The sequence below is a fragment of the Eutrigla gurnardus genome (assembly GCF_963514095.1).
Source record: "Eutrigla gurnardus genome assembly, chromosome: 16".
Classification (NCBI taxonomy): Eukaryota; Metazoa; Chordata; class Actinopteri; order Perciformes; family Triglidae; genus Eutrigla; species Eutrigla gurnardus.
The window spans coordinates 2,624,631-2,633,837 of NC_139927.1; the positions used below are offsets into that span (position 1 = coordinate 2,624,631).

At 48.1% G+C, this 9,207-nt stretch overlaps 1 protein-coding gene across 1 annotated transcript in view; it reads right to left on the reverse strand.

The window, feature by feature from the left end:
• hivep2a (HIVEP zinc finger 2a) overlaps nt 1–9,207 on the reverse strand; it is an 83,167-nt gene that overhangs the window by 32,993 nt on the left and 40,967 nt on the right. The window contains exon 3 of the mRNA XM_084030839.1: nt 9,142–9,198. The gene's annotated coding sequence lies outside the window, so the exon portion shown is untranslated. The remainder of the gene's footprint in view (nt 1–9,141; nt 9,199–9,207) is intronic.

Sequence of the window (9,207 nt, forward strand, 5' to 3'; positions counted from 1 at the left end):
TAAAGTACCAGTTCACAAAATCCACAGCCCAAAGGCTCTCAGTGGAACCAGTAGAATCCAGTAGATACATCTGGTGTGATATTCGCTCTAACTTCCTGTCACACACACGCGCACACACACACACACACACACACACACACACACACACACACACACACACACTCGACATGACAATGTTTCCATTTACTCCTGCAGGCTTTACTAGCGTTTTGTCTCTCTCTGTCTGTGAGGTCACACACACACACACACACACACACACACACACACACACACACACACACACACACACACACACACACACACACACACACACACACACACACACACACACACACACACACACACACACACACACACACACGCGCGCGGTGAGGGAGCCATAGGAACAGATGAAGGCGCTGTCAGCAGCACCTGCTCCTCCTCCACAGCCGGCTCTCCTCCCATGATGCCCTCTGTCTTTGTCTCCCTCTCCTCCCTCACCTTCCTCCTCTCCTCCTCCTCCTATCCCTCTTCCCTCCTCACCCACAACACACTTCCTTGACTCCAAAGGTGCGTTTGATTTGTACTACCACGGCGTGGTGATTCTGACGGAGAGATAAATTAACATTTGTCAAGTAATTCATTATTCATTTTGGATGTTTATTTATGCTTTCTTTCCCCGTGTTTCTTCTTCTCGAGCTCAAGTTCCTCCGACCTCAGATCCAATCACAAGACTCGGCCTCCTCGCTGCCAAACACTCAACAGAGTGTGTGTCTGTTTGTGTGTGTATGTGTGTGAGAGAGAGAGAGAGAGAGAGAGAGAGAGAGAGAGAGAGAGAGAGAGAGAGAGAGAGAGAGAGGGTTGTTGTATTAAGCCTTTGTTTTTCTCTCCACAATGTCTTTGTTTAAATGTCTTGATGTCTTTTGACCTCCACCACCACCATCTCTCTCTCTCTCTCTCTCTCTCTCTCTCTCTCTCTCTCTCTCTCCATTGTTGGAACAGTTTCCAACAATGGACCTCCTCATCTTCTCCATCCCTCTCCTCCTCCTCCTCCTCCTCCTTCATTCCCTCCTTCCGACGGTGGTAATCACTCCTCACCTTTCGCCCCATTTAAAGTTATATTTTCTTGTCGCCCCGTACTTCTAATTAATCACACGACTCGTTAACGAACTCTCCCGCCTGACTGTTAATTAATCAGGATTCTGCCTTAATGAACGAGTCTAAACTCGTTAAACCTGTTTCGCTCTTAATTAGCCCGTTAGCTCCGGGGCCGAGCGCACCGACAAGACTATTAGGCCGTACTACGCCTTAACGGCGGCCGGCGTGAGTGTGTGTGTTGAGATTACCTCACTCCCTAATGGGCTGCTCAAATATTTATAGGGCAGGAAGCTGAATGGGAAGAGTGATAGCGCTCAGGGAGACAGCAGACACTGAGGGAGTACACGAGGAGAGCGATGCTGCCTTCAAGCGCTCCTCGTGAGCTCCGGCCTCGGAAGTTGTTAAGATACGTTTTCGTTTCACACAAACAGCTGTCTACTGGGTGAAAGTCCTGTGTGTGTGGTGACAACACTGTTTGAATGAATAAAAAGGCAGCATCAGCGGGACTCCAGTCGGATCAGCAACAACCGGTGATCATACAGGATGTAAAACAAACCCACAGCTTAATTGATCTGGCCTGGACGTTAATGTCCAACATAATCGCATCATCTTCCTGAGAAATGAAAAGCACAGCAGGTCAAACGAGGTTACATCACCTCGTTGTGTAGAAGTCTGATTTAATTGAGCACTCAACTTGGTGTCCCTCAGGGATACTGTCTTCGGATCTAAGAGTAAAGCCATAACAATAAAACAGACAAAACTACACAATTATAGACATAACGCCGTGTCAGCATGAAGCCTCGGTGCTAACGTCCTGCAGGAACATTCTTCATATTCACATCGGGAAGTTTTAAAGGAGACAAAAGTCGGTTTCGCTCTGATCTGATCCCTGACTGGCTGTTTGGACCTCGGGGCGAGTGCAAACCCCCCGCTGCCAACAGACTGAGGTCATTCCACTTGTTTCCAATTCTGCTCACTTGTTTCAGGAATTCTCTGGCAGCATGTGAGAGGATGTTTAAAAAGAAAAGCAAAGGAGGGAGATGCAGGCAGATCGCTACACGAGCATGAAGAAAATAAAACGGCCCGGCGAATCTCATGACACGGACAGAAATGTGATGATCTCATCCCTCCCCTCCCCCGTCCATGGATCTACTTTTTATTATCAGACAAATGGGATTTTCAGATGGGTAATTAGATGAAATGACTGGTGGATGGTTATCTTTAGCGAACGCGAGGATGCAGAGTGACAGGCAGACATGAGAGCGATGGAGGATGACGACATGTGTGTGCTATCCAGCTGGGGGAAGTTGGGGTGATGACATCACGGTGTAAACACACACACACACACATGGGCATGAGGTCAAGGTGTTGAGTTACACTGATGAAAGTGAAGGAGGGATGGAGGGAGGAAATGAGAGTGAAGAGTCGAGAGAGACGCAATAAAGAAAGGGAGAAAGAAAGAAAGATGAGGGAAATAGGTCAGCATGAACTCAGTGTTGAGGGACTGGGTGGAACCAGATGGGAAACACATGCTTAGTGACACACACACACACACACACACACACACACACACACACACACACGTGTGTGGGTTGAGTCTGATGATGACCTCTTGACACCAGATGGAGGGACGACACGCTTCCTCTCGCCTCCATCTGATGTAACCTCACAGCTCATTCACTTTGCTCTGTCACCATCACCCCTGTGGCATTCTGGGTATTTGAGTCCCACCCAAAAAAAAGAGTACAACGTTATACCACGGAGATGCTGCGTTTAAGTCACACGGGAGAGGGAGGTAAGGAGCAGTCTCACTAAAAGATTATAAATACTACAAATACTCTCATTTTAAGATTGTAAATACGATGGAAATATTAACAGCTTTGATCGTTCCTAAAAAATACTGCCAGAGAAATTATGCCAATCAGTCTGAGGTTTAAACTTCAGTTTGTACGTCCTGCAGAGAACACAGTAAACCCCGCCTCGTCGTCATGTTGCATATCATTTAAACTGTTGAACCAACGTGGTATGAAGCGTTGTTAGTGTGTTTATGTCACACACGAGGGTGTGAGCACCTGTGTTTGTGCAGTGGGTGTGTGTGTGTGTGTGTGTGTGTGTTTGTGTACACACTGTCTTAGTCCATGACACGGCGTGATGCCTACCCCCCCCCCCCCCCGAAGCTGAAGTGTGAACGGCTGTGTGTCTCCATGGCGATGAGGATCCTGCTCCCCACACCTGTAGTCATCGTACCACGGCAACAACGTCAGAGTGCATGTGTGGGTCCATTAGGCACACACACACACACACACACACACACACACACACACACACACACACACACACACACACACACGTGAGAAATAATCTATGAGGAACAACCTCGTTCACACAACTCATCAGCATGTACAAACATGTACACACATACACAAACATGTACACACATACACACACATGTACACACACCACTTCCTTCTGGACCAGCTGCTGATGTTCTGACCTCACTGAATGTAAACGTGACATCACAGATCATCGAGACGCCTGAAGGATGCCAATAATAACCATGAGAAAACAAGAAGCTGTCATCACCTCCCTTAAAAGGACGTTCCCGTCACATGTGGGGTTTCAGAACGCCACGGGAACATTTGGGATTTTCCATGCGTGCGTCTGATGTGGTTGAACATATTGAAGGAACCGACCATCGACCACTAATCATGATGGTCGGAGGAAACCGCCAGCTGCTTCCTGTAACAGGTGTCATTGAGCACGTTTGTGCGTCATCGCATCGACTTCAACCCTGAGGAACCCCGTTTCTAACCTTCCACAAACCTCTTACATGTGGCAGCAGCTTCGCCAAAACACGGAGGGTGTTTCCCCCGATGCTGCTTCTCACATCTTTTTAAATCCAAATAAATACAGAAAGAAGTAACCGTCCCTTTAAAACACCTCCACAGGTGTGACCTCACACGACACTGTGATCATTTGAAGACCATACACTTTTCTTCCGTCTTCATGAGTGTTTCAGTCAAACAGCTGACTCGGAGTTTGTTTCTCGTGAGTCAGTGGTGGATTCTGGGAACGGGTTGGGTGAGGATGACCAGGAATGATGGGAAATACATCAACACACACACCAGCTCCAGATTGTTATATATTTTACTGCTTTGGCAGTAACACAGTAGTGACAGTGGAGCCAACGATGAATGTTTGAATTTAAGTAGAGGGAGAGATGAAACACAGACAGAGGTACTTTATTTCTAAAATCCTCTGCTTGTAAAGAATCTCAGATTTCAAAATAAAACACGGCAACAATGGAAAGAAAGAGATGCGGTCTCTCATAGCCTTTCACGCGTGTCCTTCTATACTTGTGAGGACCCTGACCGACATACCTAACAGTAACCATAACAACGACCAACCTGACCTCCACCTTTACTCTCAGCTTCACCTGGCTCAAAGATTCACCCCTTCACCAGAGTCTAACCTTCAAACAGAAGAGGTCACCACCAAGAAATCACCCAGAGGTGGAAAAACACATTTTCACAAGAAGTAGCTTCTTGTCCTTTACCTAATGGAAAAAGTGAAACACGAGCTCAAAAACCAAAATAGCAGTCATGCAAACGCAGCGCTGAAGTGATATTAGTGGTGTAAAATGACTGTTATTGGTTGTTGATGCAGGAACCATGCAAGCGTTCAGAGTTCATTCATCCTCAACTCAACAGAGTTCCTCATCTTCGGCCCAAACTCACCGCTCCACTCACGTCCACTTACCGAGGCATCATCATGACCCCGCTTCTCATCCTCCCCCATGCAAAACGGAAAGTCAACTTTGACCTTTTGTGACGTCAGCAGTTAGTGTCGCTACGTGACTCACAGTGCCCGTCACTGACGCACGAAACCCCGCCGCTAAGAGGGAATCTAGTCGAGCGTCACAGGCTGAACGCAGCGCTCTATTTTAAATTCATGAACGGTTTAATGTCAAAGTCAGCAGCAGGAAGTGTGAAGAAGTAACCGTCTCTCTTTACAAAGAAACTACGGACAGAGCTGTCCGTGGTTCTGAAACCACAACTCAACGATAGTCCCGCCTATCTTGGCCGACCAGACTTAAACTCTTCCCTGAATAAAATCAAGCTGAAAAAACCCGACTGAGATCTTATGGATTGTTTAAAGTAATATTCTTGAGGAGGAACACGGATATAATAATATATAATACAGGCTTTTAATCCTAAAATTATTAAACCAGACCCAAAAAGGTCAGCTGGACCACGTCCTTTAATCAGTGTGCAGTAGTAGGACGGATTCCTAGTTGGTCACAAGATGATCCACAACTGAACTTTTATGCCTCCTCTTGAAGAACTCAAAACGTCAATATCAATAATGAAAGTGTTGACACAAACAAACTTCCTTTTCTGTAATCTTTACCTCAGAATAGGGAAGTCTGATCGGCTGACCGCAGGCTTACGCTGATGTCTGCTTTACTGTAAACCAGCATGATCATCACTCACTGGACGTGTTGCACAATCTACACACACACACACACACACACACACACACACACACACACACACACCAGTGTGTTGCTACTTCTGAAGGTTGATGGAGTACACCGAGGCCTCCGGACAGCGCTGACCCCCGTACATTATTCATTCTTTTCTCCCGAAGACTCAGCAAAGCGTTGCAGGTTGCAGCTGATCAGGAGGAGAGAAAAGGTCTAATGGAAGCAGCACACACTCGTCTGGTGTCACCTGACCAAGAAACGAGTCTCACCAGGTGAGCCACTCTACTCTACCTCACCATGAACACCGGAGAACACAGTTAATGTCCTTTCAGAAACAATATTATTCATTTTAATATTCTGCATGACACAAAGGAATCCGTTCATTTACAGTTTTGGCCACATTGTCCTCATAATTATATACATTTAAAGCAAACATACTCTACTAATACCACAACGTAAGAATACTTCATGACAAGTATTATTATTATTCTACATTTCAAATAGTAAAGTAAAAGTATAATCAGAAGTATATCATTGGACTGTAGATGTTATATCTCTGTAACAATGTACAATGATCTATACACGGACGGCATGTTTTAAGTGAAATCAAGCCAAGTGTTTCATCTAAAATACTACGTTAATATTTCTCTCCATTGGAAATAAAAAGGTCTAAAAGAGGAAAAACAAAATGTAAATGTATGTGTGCGTATGAATTACATGTCTAACAAACAAACGGGAACCCAGGAACGACGTTTTCACCCCGACTGGACAGAACACTATGACTCACATCCTCTTCATCACCTTCATCTGGTGATGTTCCTCCACTCATTGTGCTCCACTTTGAATGATCTCCCGTCTCCCAGGTAGAATAGAGTCACATGACATGTATTACCGTGCAGACATGATCTAATGATGCTCATTTCTGTAACATGTGACCTGTGATATGAATGCTCTGTCCACTAAATCTGCTCATATTAACGTCCTTCAAAGAGACAACGGGACATGTGTGTCACGTGTCTTCCTCTCTTTTGTCCAGTTGTTGTCGTTTCCGTCGAGTTTTAATTTACTGCAGCCGCTCCCTGGTTCTCCAACCACGACGATCCTCTGTTTACAGTTATTACCAGTTCATATTTTCAATACTTGGATCTTAGTTTACTATCCCAGCTGTTCACCACCTGCTCGCTTCGCATGCTTTTTCCTCGTTCATGCGAACGCCTTAATTCCCTTCACGCCGTTGCCGTGCACTAGGGCTGCACAGACAACCCCGATTGATGATCGTGATGATGTCACGGGCAGCCGTACCGCCTCCAGAGGTCGCCTGGGGCAACCGGGTCCTCGCCCTCGCTGTCAATAAAGCAGGTTTGTCTGCTGTCACCCCCAGTCGCTCTGCTGTTTAGCTCCGTCCAAACACTGCGGCGACCTTGTAATGTGAGCCGGTTCAAACGGTTCGACATGTTGGCGTTCATCCTTCACAACCACACCACAAAAAAAACTGCACCAAAACAAAACTCTGGTGGCTCGGTGAACCGCCCGGCCTATTGTCTGACTCCATCGTATGTTCCTGCATGTTTGGGTTATTGTGAGAATGTATTGTGTTGATGAAAGCCACATTTCCCACAAGGGGAGAGGAAAAAAAAAAAAGTTCAGTCCTCGACCCCGAACACCCCTCTGAGTTAGAGCACGAGCGTTACCCAACTGGAGCAAGACAGCTGCATCAATATCAGATTGGAGGCAGAGAGAGGAGGCTGGGGGGGGAGGGAGGGAGGCGAGAGGGGGAGGGAGACAGGGGAGAGAAAGAAGAGGTCAGCCAGGTTCTATTTATATCCTTCCCCGAGTCGTGTCTCAGCTTGAATGGAGGCAAAGAAGCACAGAAGAATTGCATTGAAAGGCGCGCGGACGCAAATTATTTCATAACCGTGGCACACAGCGGGCTGCTTACAGCCAGCGAGTGTGTGTGTGTGTGTGTGATCACCGAGCACAAAGCCATCATCACAGCCTCGCTGCAACTTCCCCCCCGAGAGCTCCACAACACAACGGCGTCTCATTGCAACATTGTTTTGTCAGAGCGATTTGTCTTTTCCCTGATATCGCTTCGTATTTTGGCTCGTACTGCCTCGGTAGTCCCAGAGCGATGTTTGTATTACAGTGCAGAGTGTGTGTGTGTGTGTGTGTGTGTGTGTGTGAGACAGAGAGAGAGAGAGAGAGAGAGAGAGAGAGAGAGAGAGCGTGTCAGGGCAGGTAACATATTCTTTTACAGCTTCCTAACATGCTTCTTTTGGTCTACCAAAAAACTAAATCATCCCAGCTACTTTGACTGATGGTAATTTAGCCTGTTGGAATGTGTGTGTGTGTGTGTGTGTGTGTGTGTGTGTGTGTGTGTGTGTGTGTGTGTGTGTGTGATGAACGCTGCAGGAGTCTATGTTCTAGAGGGCCCATGTACTCGCTGGTCCCACAACCATCTCAGAGGGACTTTCAGATGTTTTTCCTGAAGGGAAGCAGACTGAAACGTTCACCACACACTTCCTACAGCAGGAATATATATATACTGTTGGCACTCTTCATCTGATGTTTAACCTCCGAACCAACGTGCCAGAACAACGTTCGCTGCAGATCTGATCTCACTGTATGAAAAGATAAATTCCTCTCCTGATACCACGGAGGAACATTAAAGAACGACGACCCTGAATCATGTGAACGTGAGTCGTACAGTCACAAGCCGTCTACAAAGACGATGAGATAAGTGGATGGAAAATCAGCTTTTTAGGAACATTCTTGGCTGAGAGGCACCGCTGTGTTTCACTCAGTGTTTATGACCTCACACACGTCATCACACCACAAACGCCTCCCGTTACACAGCTCACGCTGCCCGCCGGCCTGCAGCGACCTCTGAGGACCACCAGCGACCTCGGAGGACTCAAACCAACGACCTCCAAGGACCACCAGCGACCTCCGAGGACCACCAGCGACCTCCGAGAACTCAAACCAGCAAACTCTGAGGACCACCAGCGACCTCTGAGGACTCGCACCAGCGACCTCCGAGAACCACCAGCGACCTCCGAGAACTCAAACCAGCAACCTCTGAGGACCACCAGCGACCTCCAAGAACCACCAGCGACCCCTGAGGACCACCAGCGACCTCTGAGGACTCGCACCAGCGACCTCCGAGAACCACCAGCGACCCCTGAGAACCACCAGCGACCTCCGAGGACCACCAGCGACCTCCGAGAACCACCAGCGACCCCTGAGAACCACCAGCGACCCCTGAGAACCACCAGCGACCTCCGAGGACCACCAGCGACCTCCGAGAACCACCAGCGACCCCTGAGAACCACCAGCGACCCCTGAGAACCACCAGCGACCTCCGAGGACCACCAGCGACCTCCGAGAACCACCAGCGACCCCTGAGAACCACCAGCGACCTCCGAGGACCACCAGCGACCTCCAAGAACCACCAGCGACCCCTGAGGACCACCAGCGACCTCTGAGGACTCGCACCAACGACCTCCAAGGACCACCAGCGACCTCTGAGGACTCGCACCAGCGGCTTGTACATGTCGGGGTGTGTGGCGGCGGTTTACCTGTCGGTGCTCGGTTTCAGTGGGAGTCCCGACTGGAGAGCGTCCTACGGGGCCATCCTGCAAGAG